General features: G+C 43.4%; 1 gene segment (V, D, J or C); it reads right to left on the bottom strand.

Annotated features, from left to right (window-relative positions):
- Positions 1 to 8849: 8849 nt before the first annotated feature.
- LOC309328518 (immunoglobulin heavy variable 3-53-like) lies at positions 8850 to 10842 on the bottom strand. The segment is given in 2 exons: positions 10743 to 10842; positions 8850 to 9187 (listed from the first exon to the last, which is right to left on the bottom strand).
- Between the last annotated feature and the right edge of the window lie 4564 nt (positions 10843 to 15406).

The following is a 15406-nucleotide window of genomic DNA, read 5'->3' on the forward strand; positions in this document are numbered from 1 at the left end:
AACTGAAGAGTACAAATAAAAGTAGGTAGTACTCATTGACAAAGTCTGTGGTTTCTGTTTTCCTCTTAGATATTTGATGGGGCAGAGAGAGAGATAGGAGAAAGAGAATCTATACATTTTCAGTACTCTACACCTGAAAATTTATTGCATCTTCATAAAAAAAATTGGACAGTCTACACTAAATTATATTATTATTATTATTATTATTATTATTATTATTATTATTATTAGTATATACTTTTTAAACTTTTTCTCTGTTAACTAGCTCCACCCATTTCTTCAAGACATTTCATTTAACAACTCAGCTGGAGAACTGGTAACTTTTAATGACAAGAGGGAAATGGGAGCTGGATTTGACATCATGAACATGGTCATGTTCCCCAACACCTCTTTTGTTCAAGTGAAGGTTGGAAGGGTGGATCCCAAAGAAGGACACAAAATCCTCATCAGTGATGATAGGATTGTATGGCATAGGCGGTTTAACCAGGTGTGGATTCCAGGGCATTCTCTTGGGCTATTTCATTATTAGGGCAGATTATCTGAGGGTCAGAAATTTACTTTACAAAACAATTTATTGTGCCAGTGGTAATTAGGCACTGTTAATGTCAGATTTTTTTAAAAAACAAAATGTCCATTTGAGGTGCTGAATATCTCTGCTCTTCCCATCAATTGAAAGCAGTTTTATGTTTACTGTGGAGTTGTAAATATTGTCTAGGCCTTAACAAATTTTGGCCAGTTATCATTTCTTCATGGTCCAAACCTGGAATATACATCACCAGTTGGGAATCACGTTTATATAATGCACTGAGTATAAATAGTCATCCTTTTCAACTAGTCTTCAACTTCTCATCAGTCAAGCAATTGACTGCACACATTCTCTTTTAATTTAAGTGGGGGCCTTAAAGAGCAGAGATCCATGTTTGGGGGAGGCTGGGTGCAAGCCTTGCTGCTGAGATGCCTTGGACTTCAAAGCTGCACTGCTGTGGGCCTACAAGCCCCTCTTCAACTGATCATGCTGTAAGATGCAGAGTGGAGGTGTGAAAAAGTGAATAAGGCATATATCTTAAAGCCATGGCAGTCTCTGCCACATCTTCAATTCTCCAAAGGAACACAGACCCTGGGTGAGTGCTTGGGACCCCATGGGCTCTTGCCACTGCTTGGCAGAGACAGGAGAAAGCACCCGACATTTGTAACAATACATTTTGGCATGCTCAGTGAAAGACTGGCAGATGGTTGCCTGTACCTTGCTCCCTGTTCTTCAGTGTCAAATCATTGTATTTCAATTTACAGTTAGCTGGTTTTTAAAATATCATTTCTCCTCCCACTCATTCCTTTTCTATGGATAGGTTCTTCCCCTTTCTGTATGTACTCATTCTTGCCATGCTGGCAATCAGAAAAAAGCGAAGGAAGGGGAAAAGTTCTGTTGCTTTGATTGTGGTCCATGCCCGGAAGGGAAGATTTCAGATCAAGAGGGTAAGTGACATGATGCACAATGTATTCCAGCTTTGAGTGTTAAAGTGAAAACTTCAATTGGTCCAAAATGCAGAAGACAGATTAGGGGCTGGGATTTCATTTTAACTTTGTATGTCAGGGAATGGGTGGACAAGGCAGAGCAGTGGGCACCACCTGCCCAAGAGCCCCCCAAGGAAGGCATAGAAGAAGAGGAAGAAGACTTAGACCCTGGATTCTGGTGGTGGGGCACTGAGGAGGAGCTGAGGAGCAGTTTGGGGAAGGGACAAGCTGGGAGATCCTAAAATTTGGGAAGTTTAAGTGATCAAGGGGGGTAAGAGGAAGGAGCCCCTTCCAGGACAGAGCCAACAAAAATGGAGGTTGATTCGAGTGTAAAGTGAAGAAAGAATACATTTCATTTATATGCCCATGTGGTATTCCTAATGTTTTATACCTCCCTGGGATCTTTGGGTAAAAGGCGCACGCGCGTACACACACACACACACACACACAGTATGATTTTTATGCTTTGAGTAATATGAGCTAGTTCCAAACTAAAAGACAGTTCTGACCATTGGCTCCAATTGATACATGCCTTTTCAGTAAAACGGTAACTCCTCTTTTTCCCCCAGATATGGATGACTGTTTCAAATGCCCAGAAAAACAATATCCTGGCAAGGAAAAAGATAAATGCATTCCTAAGTCAATAAGTTTTCTGTCCTATGAAGAGCCTTTAGGGATCAGTTTAACTTTGGTTACTCTTTCTTTCTCCTTAATTACAGCTATGGTGATTGGAATTTTTATTAAGTACAAAGATACCCCCATAGTCAAAGCCAACAACCAGGACCTCACCTACATTCTCCTTCTTTCCATCCTGCTCTGCTTCCTCTGCTCTTTTCCTTTCATTGGGCAGCCTCAGAAGATGTCCTGCCTTTTCCGACAATCCTCTTTTGGAATCATCTTTTCAGTGGCTGTCTCTTGCGTCTTAGCCAAAACCATCACTGTGGTTATGGCTTTCATGGCCACCAAGCCAGGCTCCAACATGAGGAAGTGGGTGGGGAAAAGGGTGACCAACTCCACAGTGGTTTCCTCCTTCCTCATTCAAGCAGCCATTTGTGCCACGTGGCTGGCAAGGTCTCCTCCATTTCCAGATTTGGACATGCATTCACTGCCAGAAGAAATTGTAGCAGAATGCAATGAAGGCTCTGTCCTCATGTTCTATCTTGTCTTGGCCTACCTTGGACTTCTGGCTACCATTAGTTTCATTTTGGCTTTCCTGGCAAGGAAGCTGCCGGACACATTCAATGAAGCCAAGTTCATCACTTTCAGCATGTTGATGTTCTGCAGTGTTTGGTTGTCATTTGTTCCAACGTACTTGAGCACCAAAGGGAAATACATGGTGGCTGTGGAGATATTTTCCATCTTGGCCTCCACTGCTGGCTTACTTGGCTGCATCTTTTCCCCCAAATGTTACATTATTCTGCTGAGGCCTGAGCTGAACAGCAGGGAGCAGCTAATAAGGAGAAGAAGCAGATAACTCTAACTAGATCTTATTATATCACTTGGATTAGAAACAGAGGGCACAGTCCAGAAATTGGGTTGGAATGCTATCTATGCCAATCCAATCTATTCTGCTCACCTCAAAAAAGGAGGGGATATGAGGCGGTATTGTGCATCAATGTAGAACAGATAATAAAACCAGTCGTCATATGCAGGGAGCAAGGATGTTTGTAACAGAAAAATCATTAAGTCATGAGAACTTTGGCTGAGCATCATGTACTAATTTCTTTTGGACAAATTCTTGGTCTTAATCTTAGTCTTGTTTATTATTTAAGATGTTTGGCAGGATTTCCAAATAAAGCATTTGTTTCCCTTCTCTTAAAGCCTTCATTCAGTCTGGTGCAGTTAACTCAATTTAGAGAGCTGCCATGGGCAAAGGGAGGTTTTTATCAGGCTTCAGATTCACTTCCTCTCACTGTGTCTCTTGCACAGTAATAAACAGCTGTGTCCTCAAGTTTCAGGCTGTTCATTTGCAGATATACCATGTTTGCAGAGTTGTCCTTGGAGATGGTGAAGCGCCCTCTCACTGAGTCAGCATAATATTTTGAGTCTCCATCACAATCCCTTGCAATCCATTCCAGTCCCTTTCCTGGAGCCTGTCGTACCCAATCCATGCAGTAGCTGCTGAGGGTGAACCCAGAGGTTCGACAGGAGAGGCGGAGAGACTCTCCGGGCTTTTTGACATCTCCTCCAGACTCAACAAGCTGGATGTCTGCTTGGACACCTGAAAAGAAAGAATGTTTGTAAGAGATCTGCTTCATATAACTCTGTGAATTGTACTCTCCCCTGTGTTTGAAAAAATACCTTTGAAGGCTGCTAAAGTGAACACAAATGGAAACCAAAGCATCATTTCTTTCCTTATCTGTGGGTGGGGGAGGTTAAGTGGAAACGTGTTTGGCAAACAGGGTATGCCTTCTAATGTGGCTGGTGCAGGGAGATGTGACCACTGATATAAAGGGGAAACAGCCTTCAAATTTACATACAGCTCAGCATAAAGGGGCAAAACAGCCCTTGAGTAACCCTTATCTCTTAATGCAAACACACTCCACTTAAAATTTGGGAGGTGGCAAACAGCTGGTCACCATATCTATGGATAAGAACCAGGATGAGAATTATGGACACAAAGCATGGGCCAGCAAGAAAATCTAAGTCTAAATAAATCATAGTTGCTCAGCCATGGAATAAATGATTGTGGAATCTGCTCCCTGTAACTTATGGATAACCAGTAGAAGCAATTTAAGTTTTCACATCTTTCCTTGAGAAGGGCTGTCCCTACCAGTAGGCAGAGTTTGGCAGCTGTAGTGGGAAAGGGATCAGCAGCAGAGTTTGGGAGACTTGAGGTTCCCTGCACCCCTTGAGCTCTCCCCATCCCCTCACAGGTGGTAGGAGATGCTGTTCTTTGGCCCATGTTGATTCAATTGCAAGTCTGGTTGATTTCTGAGCATGGAGTGGAGGGAAGCCATTTTGAAATTATTATTTTTTAAAATTTCTGTCAGATATTTTGATATTCCAATACAGTGGTACCTCAGTTTACAAATTTAATCTGCTCTTGATACCCGTTCTTAAACCAAACCCGTTCTTAAACCAAGGCACGCTTTCCCTAATGAGGCCTCCCGCCAGCGGTGCCCTTCCCCCATTCGGCTTCCGTTCATAGATCGAGGTAAAGTTCGCAAACTACTTCTTGTTTTGTAGAGTTTGTAAACTGAATTGTTCGTAAACAGGAATGTTCGTAAACCGAGGTACCACTGTACAGTCAAACCTCAATTCCCAAATGCCAAAAAAAAAACAAAAAACCCAGAAGTAAATGCTCCAGTTTTTGAATATTTTTCGGAAGCCAAACGTCCGATGCAGCTTCCGCTGAGTGCAGGAATCTCTTGCAACCAACTGGATCCACAATTCAGTTGTTGAACATTTCGGAACCGAACTCGCTTCCGGAACATATTACGTTCGACAACAGTGGTTTGACTGTATACTACAAAGGTGTTCCAGCTCTCCCTGAAATATCTAAGTCATGAAGTTCAATGGACTTTGGGCAGTCACCATCTCTCAGCCTAACATGCCATTTCCCATGTAAACCACCTTGAGCTATTTGGAAGAAAAGGTGGTATATAAAGGTAAAAAAATGCATAAATAAAATGTAAACAATTCTGTCAAAATATTTTGATATTCAGAAGGTGTCCCAACTCTCCATAAAATTCTGTCCCTTCCTTTCTCCCTCTCTTGGAATCTAAGAAGTCATCTTAGCTCTTAGTAACTTTCTTAGTTAGTAAGTAACTTGGTGTATTCTACCTACCTTTCAGCCAACATTACGTATATTTCTATCCATTGTAATCAGCAGGCATGGGGTTAAGGAACCTGCCCCCCTTTGAAAACTTGTTTGGAGCCAAACATTGGATTTTTTTTGGGGGGGGATAGACCCCCCCCACAGAAGTTCAAAATACATGATAATTATAAAGTCTAGTCTGGCTTTTAGAATCCTGGATAACACTGCCTCAGCTTTCATTGGAAACTTTTTGAGGGAAAGGGTCTAGAGGATAAAGAGTCTTCCGTGAAGAGGTTTCAACTATATGGCTGAGAAAATAATCAGCATTGCGGCTGAAACCACAAAACCACCATGTTATCCACCTCCTAGGCAATGGACTCATATTTACAACTCTGCTGCTCTCTTGCGAAAGACAAGGGGAGGAAGTTTTATGAAGAGATGCAACTAATGCAAACGACTGCAGCTTGAGCATTGCTAGAGCAATTCACTGTTACAAATCCTTGTAATATCTGGACCAGGTGATTTGACCTTCACGGATACTGGTTCATAAACATTGATGGTAAGGACCAGCCAATTTTCTTCTGCTTCTTCCCCCCACCTCTATTTCTAAGGTTACATGTGATGGGGGCTTTGGAGTTCCTAGATCCAACATGACCAAACTGTGGGAGGCAGTGGAAGACAGGAGTGCCTGGCGTGCTCTGGTCCATGGGGTCACGAAGAGTTGGACATGACTAAATGACTAAACAAGAACAGATCCCACATGGCACTGCTTCAAGATGAACCCTTTGCCCCAGTATCGCCACACTCCTTTTGCTCATGTTTTGGCTATGCCCAAATGACACCACCATCCTTTTATAGACAGTCTATGTTGCAAGGACCTCCCCAACTCCCACTCACTCAGTATTTTACAATATTTAGAAATTCCCGGCTTAATACAGAATCCAAAGGTATTGCGTGCCTCTGCTGGTTCCCTTTGGCTAAGCAGAATATAGCTTAAAGGTAAAGGTAAAGGTCCAGTCACGGATGACTCTGGGGTTGTGCACTCCTCTCGCTCTATAGGCCGAGGGAACCGGTGTTTGTCCGCAGACAGCTTCCGGGTCATGTGGCCAGCATGACTAAGCTGTTTCTGGCAAACCAGAGCAGCACATGGAAACGCCATTTACCTTCCTGCCAAAGCAGTACCTATTTAACTACTTGCACTTGACGTGCTTTTGAACTGCTAGGTGGGCAGGAGCTGGGACCGAACAACAGGAGCTCACCCCGTCGCAGGGATTCGAACTACCAACCTTCTGATCAGTCCTAAACCACATATAAACCACAGCCCTAGACTCTGTGGTTTATACCACAGTGCAACCCGCGTCCCTTGAATATAGCTTATGTTAGAGCATTTTCTGAGAAATGGTGCCAATAGGCAGGGCTTTTATTTTTTCAGCTGCATCATGACGGAAATCAGTTCTGGCACCTCTCAGGTGGGTGCCATTGCCATTATCAGAGAACAAAGGAGACATTCATGGTGAGTTCAGGCACCTCTGTTTCTGGAAAATAGCATTGCCAATGAGCATTCAGAGGGCGGGGGGTGGGAATCAGTGGCTCAGCAACAGTTCCCAGAACTATCCGGGGAAAGTAATGCAAGGCTTTTAGCCTGGTGGCAGTAGTAACACAGCTGTTATAAAAATCAGACAGGCATCCACAATTCTGAAACCAAGATGATCTAAGAACTATCCTTTGATTTAAGAGTGGTTTCGGAACAATCTCAATTGTCATCTTGTGGAGAATACCACACAGTCCTTATCTCATATTTCCCACTATACGCAGCTTGATCTTTCCAATGTTATTTTCCCTCCAATATAACTAAAAAAATTAAGTGTGTCAGCACTAACAGTTCTCTGCTATGTATATCTAATTAGAATTAAGACCAACTGAATTAAACAGAATTTACTCCTAGGTACGTGAGAACAGTCTTTCTGCATTTTGGGGACCCGGTACATGAAATTGTCAGGACCTCTCCACTTGCTGGGAAATAGTCCCTCAAAATCAGTTTCCCCTTTTCATACACTGCCCCCATTTGCCATGTCTCACTGTGTCTCTTCGAGCACAATAATAGAAAGCTGAGTCTGCAGCTGTCAATGAGTTCAGCTGGAGGGAGAACTCATTCTTGGAGGTTTCTGAAGAAATGGTTGCACGGCTTTGAAAGGAAGGGTCATATCCCTTGCTCCAACCATTGGGGTAAACCCATGCGATCCATTCTAGACCTTTCCCAGGAGGCTGCCGAATCCAATGCCAGTCATAGCCAGATGTAGCAATGGAGAAACCTGTTACTTTACAGACCAGGTTGAGATTCTCTCCTGGTCTCACTGTGCCTGGTCCAGATGATGCAAGCTGGATGTCCGAGAAGGCCCCTTGAAAACATAGAACATTACAATCAATGCAGCATTTCATGTAAACAATCTAATAATTAAACTCCAATTTCTGGATATTCCATTAAACATGTTCTTACATCTTGGGACATCCACTAAGAAAAACAAGAAAGGGATCAAAAATTTCATCACGTTAGTGAAGAGATGCCCTGGCTAAACAGGAAGCAGGAGCCTTTAGACCAGGGAGAAACTGAGCATCCTTCATCTGAGAGGTTTCCTTTTGAAGAGAGCCTCCTGGAAGTATTTGCATGAGTTCTCCCCCCCTCATGGAAAATATGAAATATAAAAAGTCTGTGATGGTGGGATGATCTATCAAATCTGGTTTCTTTAAGTGTGTCTTTTTTATATACACGTTTTTTCTCCACATTTCCACATCTGTTTACAAAGGGCCAATTTTTTCCTGAATGCTTGTATCCAATTGTACCTGATACACACATTTTTTGCAAAACAATACTCCCCAACATATTGCATTTTTAATGTTGCTTTCACTAAGATATGCACAGTGCTTTTTTTCTGGGGGGATGCAGGGGTACGCATACCCCTAAACATTTTGTGAATCTAAGTTTGGCCTCATTGAGGGGCAGTATTTCAATATGAGTAGGAAAATGAGAGTACCCCTAAACATTTTTTATTTTATTTTTTTAGGAAAAAAAGCACTGGATATGAATTTTTGTGCACACTTTATTCCAGTGTATGCATGTATGTACATATTACTTGGCTGAAGAACGTTAAGTGCATATTTTTAATGATGTTCTCATATTATTTCAGAAAGTCCAGATTATGTAGGTTCTCTCTTAAATACAAATTGAATCCGATATTCCCCTGATCCCTTCCTGCCCCGGTGATTCACAGGACCAATCTCACATGTTTTGTTTGTATGTTTATAAAATTATGTATACCTCAATTAAAAAAAATAACAAACCTGTTCATAACAAATACAATAAAAAACCAAATAAAACTTGAAACAGTTCAGCAGCTCTAACAGAAAAAATATCCCAACCTGTTTCCATATTCCTAGAGTGAAAGGAAAGTTTTCAGCAAACATTTGAAAATTAGTATAAAGCGTATCTGCTGAATTTGTACTGGAAAACCATTCCACCTTCAATCTAAAGCAGCTGAATCAATCTGGAAAGCTGCAATGCACAAAGGGGGCTTTTTTGTTAGGCTTCAGATTCACTTCCTCTCACTGTGTCTACTTTCAGACAGTAATACACAGCTGCATCCTCAGTATTCAGGCTGTTCATTTGCAGATATACCATGTTTGAAGGGTCATTCTTGGAGATGGTGAAGCGCCCTCTCACTGAGTCAGCATAAGATTTTGAGCTTCCACCACAATCCCTTGCAATCCATTCCGGTTCCTTCCCTGGAGCCTGTCGTACCCAATCCATGCAGATGCCGCTGATGTTGAACCCAGAGATTTGGCCAGAGAGGCGGAGGGACTCTCCAGGTCTTTTGACATCTCCTCCAGTTTCCACCACCTGGACCTTTGCTTGGACACCTGGAAATAAATATATTTGTAAGAAATCTGCTTCATGTAAACCTGGGAATGGAACTATAGTATTTGAAAGGCAAAAAAGCACCTCTCATTGCTGCTAAAGTGAAAACAAATGGAAGCCAATGCATTATTCCCTTCCTTGCTTGACTTGGGCTTGGGTGTTGGCTGGAAGGTTGCTGGGCACACAGCAGTTTTGTCTTCTGAGATGGCTGGGTCTGGGAGAGGCAATGACTGATAAAAAGAGGAATCTGCCCCTGTATTTACATAAAGTTCAGCATAAAAGAGCAAGACATCCCACTGGTAACCATTATCTCTTTCCCATGGACTGCAAGAAGATCAAACCTATCCATTCTTAAGGAAATCAGCCCTGAGTGCTCACTGGAAGGACAGATCCTGAAGCTGAGGCTCCAATACTTTGGCCACCTCATGAGAAGAAAAGACTTCCTGGGAAAGACCCTGATGCTGGGAAAGATTGAGGGCACAAAGGAGAAGGGGATGGCAGAGGACAAGATGGTTGGACAGTGTTCTTGAAGCTACTAACATGAGTTTGGTCAACCAAACTGTGGGAGGCAATGGAAGACAGGAGTGCCTGGCGTGCTCTGGTCCAGGGGGTCACAAAGAGTCGGACACGGCTAAATCACTAAACAGTAACAACAATCTCTTTGTGCATACAAACTCCACAGATTATTTGAAAGGTTGCAAACACTTGGTCACTATATCTGTTGATAGGAATCAGGTGAGACTGTGTCCAACACCATTGTCAGAATGCATTATGAAGACATTTATGAAAATAGTTAATGTATGCATGTACAGCCGTACCTTGAATCCCGAATGCCTTGGTACTTGGATGTTTCGGCTCCCGAACACCACAAACCAGGAAGTGAGTTTTCTGGTTTGTGAACATTCTTTGGAATGGAAACGTCTGACAGGGCTTCCACGGCTTCCGATTGGCTGCAGGAGCTTCCTGCAGCCAATCAGAAGCCATGCTTTGGTTTCTGTTTGACTTTCAAGGTATGACTGTAACAGAACCAATCAGCCTTCTTCACCTGTTGCCTTCTAGTGGATGTTAAGCTCTAGTTCTCATCAGACACTATGGCCACTCACACAGGGAAGGCACCTGTTTATGAGCCTTCATACTGGATAGTGCTACCCATGTTTTCGTGGAAGGACACTACCCTCTTGTGAAGCTCAGGGGGACATCCCATCTTGTTGAGCAGTGTGAGGAATCCTTTGCAGCTGAGAAAGTCAAAGGCCTTTGTCAGGTCTATGAAGGGAATGTACAAAGTGGTGGAATCTACACACATATTAAAAACACCGTGAAAATGTTTTTTTAAATTTTTTTTGAAAAATACGTTGAATTTGTCATGTCTCACTATCGCCCCCTAGTGTCACATTTGTATATTGCACTTTACAAGACACTTAAAATGTTTAATTTGCAGCTGTATAGCTGAGTCCAGGGTGTCTATGCACTTTGCATTTCTCCTGCAGCTGGCGCTGTGAGAAAATTGTGTTGACTGTTAATTTAGGATTAATATCCACTGAATAAAACATAACTTACTCTTAGGTAGGTGAACAAAGGCCTTCTGCTTTGAGGGCCCTAAGGAAGGAGTAGGTGTAACTTCTCCACTCACTGGGTTTTTGTTTAATTTTATGGCCATTAAAAAGTACCAGAAATAGGCATTCAGAATCAGTTCCCCCTTTTCAGTTTCCCATTCAAAGTGTTGATGCTGACCTTGAAAGCCCTAAACGGCCTCAGCCCAGTATACCTGAAGGAGCATCTCCACCCCCATCGTTCAGCCTGGACACTGAGGGCCAGCACTGAGGGCCTTCTGGCGATTCCCTCCCTGTAAGAAGTGAGGTTACAGGACACCAGGCAGAGGGCTTTCTTGGTAGTGGTGCCCACCCTGTGGAATGCCCTCCCATCAGATGTCAAGGAAATAAAGAACTATCTGACTTTTAGAAGACATCTGAAGGCAACCCTGTATTGGGAAATTTTTAATGTCTAATGTTTTACAAGTTTTTATGTGCTGTAAGCTGCCTACAGTGCCTGGGAAAACCCAGCCAGATGGGAGGGATATAAACAATGAAATGATGATGTTGATGATGATGATACACAGCCCCTATTGACCTTTATCACAGTGTCTCTTCAAGCACAATAATACAAAACTGAGTTTGTCAGTTTCTCACCCCCTGTTTGTTGGCTTAATTTTATCTAACACACATAAATGTATTACTTCACTGATTTTATTTTTAAAAAGAGCATAAAAGAGCCACTCACATCTCTTTATGAATGCACTCTGTATACATCGTTTGAAAGGCAGTAAATACTTGCGTACGATATGATTTTGTAAGAATCAGGGAAGAATCATGGGCACTGAACAAGTAGTCTTAAATGTTTTAATTCATTGGAAGCTGCCCAAAGTGGCTGGGGCAACCGAGTGGCATATAAAGAAATAAGTTGTAGTTGTAGTTGTTGTAGAAGTAAATTTTTCTGGTAATCTAATTTAAAATAAAACAAAACATAGCACATTAATTATGGAAGAAGCTATCATGGGAGTTTCTCTCTAGGAATTGTGGGTATTCAGAAGAGATTGTTGCCCTGCACCCTTTGAGCTTGCCCCCTGCCCTCAGGAATGGTGGCAGATGCTGTCCTGTTTCCCGATTTGACTGCCAGTCTTGTTGATTTCTGGACGTGGAATGAATATTACTTGAATTCAGAGATACAAATGCATGACAGTTATAAAGCCCAGCTTGGCCCTTAGAAAGTTTAATAAGACTGAAACATTTTGTGGGAAAGTCTATTGAGGATGAATATTTCTTAGATCAGGTTTCAACCAAAAGCTGGAGGGGAACAATCAGCATCACAGCTGAAAGCACAAAACTCCACTTGACTTACCACCTTACTTCCCTGCTAGGCAATACAATCATTATTACACCTCTGCTGCCCTCTTCTGAAAGGCAAGGGAAGAACAGTTTATGGAGGCTACTTCCACGTCAATCTCAGCCATCACTATTCGCACCACACAAATCCTTGCACTCTGGCCCAAGACCTTAACTGACAAAAAGCTAGTTTATTAAATGAATTGTTTTATTTAACAAAAATTATATACCCCTTGATTGCAATGCAACTTTTAGGCAGTTTACAAATTAAATAAAAACATTATGATTATCATTAAAAGATTATTAAAAGCAAGTATCTGAAAAAAAATATTCAAAAAACAATTAAAACAACGAGAGGCTAAAAAGACATAATAATAATTTATTATTTATACCCCGCCCATCTGGCTGGGTTTCCCCAGCCACCACATATTTCTATCTCAACTTCTTCATGTCTGGATAAGCTTGTGTAAACTAAAATGTTTTAAGTGGGTTTCAAAAACTGTGTGGCAATTTATTTTATGCCTACTCAATTTTTTTACACATTACCTAGAAGCATGCACATAATGGGTCAGTTTTCTTCTACTTCTTTCTCTGTCTGCTTCTATAGTAGCACATGAGAGCAAGGGAGAGATCATTCCTGAGACAGAATAGAGGTACAGGCTCAGCATCAGATAATGAGTCACAGCAGCATTTATGACCAGGCAGTTCCACTTATGGAGTCCAAGACCAGGGAAGGAAACAGTGTGCCCCAGTGGGCTGCTATGCGCACACCCCAAGCTCTTAAAGATGGGGCAAGACATGACTCTCATATCTTGAGAAATTGTTGAGTGTACAGACTTTTATTGCATCGAGTGGATGTGCCTATTTTCAGTGATGGGAACGCCATTGGGTCCTGGATAACCAGGTGGGAGCCTCCCTTCAGACTCTGGTTCCACCCCCCCCCCCGGTGGTTGGCTGGTGTCCTTTCCAGACTCCATTGCTGTACTCCTCTCCCTGGGAGGGAAGAGGGGAAGTGGCAAGCCTGCTTTAACATTCAGAGCAGCTTTATCCTGAGAGAGCACCCACTCAGGGGCATCTTGCCCATAGATGCAAGTGGCGCAGGGCATCAGGGCGCCAAGTTCTGGAGGGCACCAGGGAAGAGGCGGAGGCTAGACGCGGCACCTCCCGGCATCAGTTCATCACCCTCGCCTGCCTCACTGAAGCAGCACTGTGCTCTTCCGCCTCTTCCCCGCCGGAGGACCCACCCTCCAGCCACTTTCCACCTCCTCCAGCCCCGCAAAGCTGCTGACAGCACCATAGAAAGGTCAGCAACTCTGGGAAACGGGGGGGGGGGGGGGCGCCGAAGGGATCTTTGCACCATGGCACCAGATACATTTAAGACGGCCCTGCACCCACTTCCTCCAGCCTCCCTTCCCCTGACTCAGCTCCCCCATGCCATTATTCTGTTCAGTCTCCTCACTGATCTCTGCCTGCCACTCCATGTTCAATCCAATGGGGGCTGCAGCTCAGTGGAAGAGCATCTGCTTTGCATGCAGAATGTCTCAGTTTCAGTCTATGGCATGTTCAAGTGGAGCTGGTGGTATCCCCTGTCTGAAACTCTGGAGAGTTGCTAAATATCAGTGTAGAAAATGTTGAGCTAGATGGGCCACTTCTCTGGCTTGCCACAAGGCCACTTCCTATGTTCCTTAAATCCCTCATAGTTTTGTAAAGAGTAGTCATAAGCAGTATACTACATTCCCTGCATGTATAGGCAGGAGGGATTCTCACATATAAAATATCCAGTAATAAGGAACAACAAACCTCACTTAATTGGTATCTGAGTTTCAAGGAGACCTGAGCAAAGGCTCTGCGGATGATTCCCTGTAAATAATGCCTTTAAATGAATTCAGGTAGGTAGCCGTGTTGGTCTGACACAGTTTATATATATATATATATATATATATATATATATATGTGTGTGTGTGTGTGTGTGTGTGTGTGTGTGTCCAGTAGCACCTTAGAGACCAACTAAGTTTGTTCTGGCTGTTGTGACGTGGGGTTTGTGATTTCAGCTTTCTTGACATAATATGCTGGAGACAGTTCTCTAGTAACACTTCTTTATTAAAACAACAAGACTGGGGCCTGAGGAGGGGAGAGCTACATTTATAGGGACAGGGAACTAGCTAGAAAGGATACATTTTGGAGGGAACAATATCAGGCAATCACAGTCCTGCCTTTTGGAGGCAACCAATAAGACAGAGGATCCAAATACAGCAGCTTAAATGAACCAATAGTAGCTGTACCCTCTGGAACCAAAAGGCAGTTACTTTACCCTAATGCAAATACAGACAATAATAATACAGATATAAAATCCTTTGACTCAATACACAACACCCCTCCCCCCCCTAGTGAGCACAGCAGACGTAATCTCTCAGGTACTGTGGGGTCCTACAACTTCTACTTGATCTCCTGACAACTGGTGTTGCCGGTTCTGGATTGGGTGTCACCTGTGGTAGGGGGGCTGCTATAGGGGTTTCGTCAGGAACAGATGGAGTCCCAGACATCTCAGGGTCCCCTACCTGTACCTCGTCATCCTGAGGACTAGCAGACCCTGGTTCATTTGCTGAAGCCTCTGGTGATTGCACCTCTGGGCCATTTTCACTCTGGTCTTGCAGCTCTGCGTCGTTAGCCAGGGATGAATTATCAGACTCCTCCCTGCTGAGCGCCCGGCGCCTCAGCTGATCTATATGTCTCTTCCAAACTTGCCCATTTTCCAAGGTCACATAATAGGACACAGGTCCACTAGCCTGGGTGACCACGCCAGCCACCCACCGCGAACCTCATGAATAGTTCCTCACGCAGACCAGATCTTCAGGGGCGAAATACCTTGTTGTGTCAGTCTCAGCCTGGGGGTTTGCTCTTGAATTACGGTTTGGCATTTTATCCGGGTGGACATAATCCAACACCGTTACCAATCTTCTACCCAAGAGCAGCTCAGCTGGCGACTTGCCCGTCGCAGTACATGGCGTCGCATGCTGCAAAAATAACATTCGCGCGATGCGAGCTGACCAGTTACCCTCCATTAAGCGCGCAATGGATTCTTTGGATGTTCTTACCATGAGCTCTGCCTGCCCATTGGAGGATGGGTGAAAGGGCGCGGATGTGACCACTCTTATGAAGTTATCAGCCAAGAATGCCCTGAATTCTTGGGATACAAAAGCTGCCCCATTATCTGATACAATGGTCTCAGGTAACCCGTGGGTTGCAAACAGCTGCCTCAACACCTTGATTATGGCAGCTGATGCCATGCTAGGGACCATCGCCACTTCTAACCATTTGGAATATGCATCGACGATAACCAAA

This window comes from Podarcis erhardii (assembly GCF_964252035.2).
Source record: "Podarcis erhardii genome assembly, chromosome: 13".
NCBI classification, from domain to species: domain Eukaryota; kingdom Metazoa; phylum Chordata; class Lepidosauria; order Squamata; family Lacertidae; genus Podarcis; species Podarcis erhardii.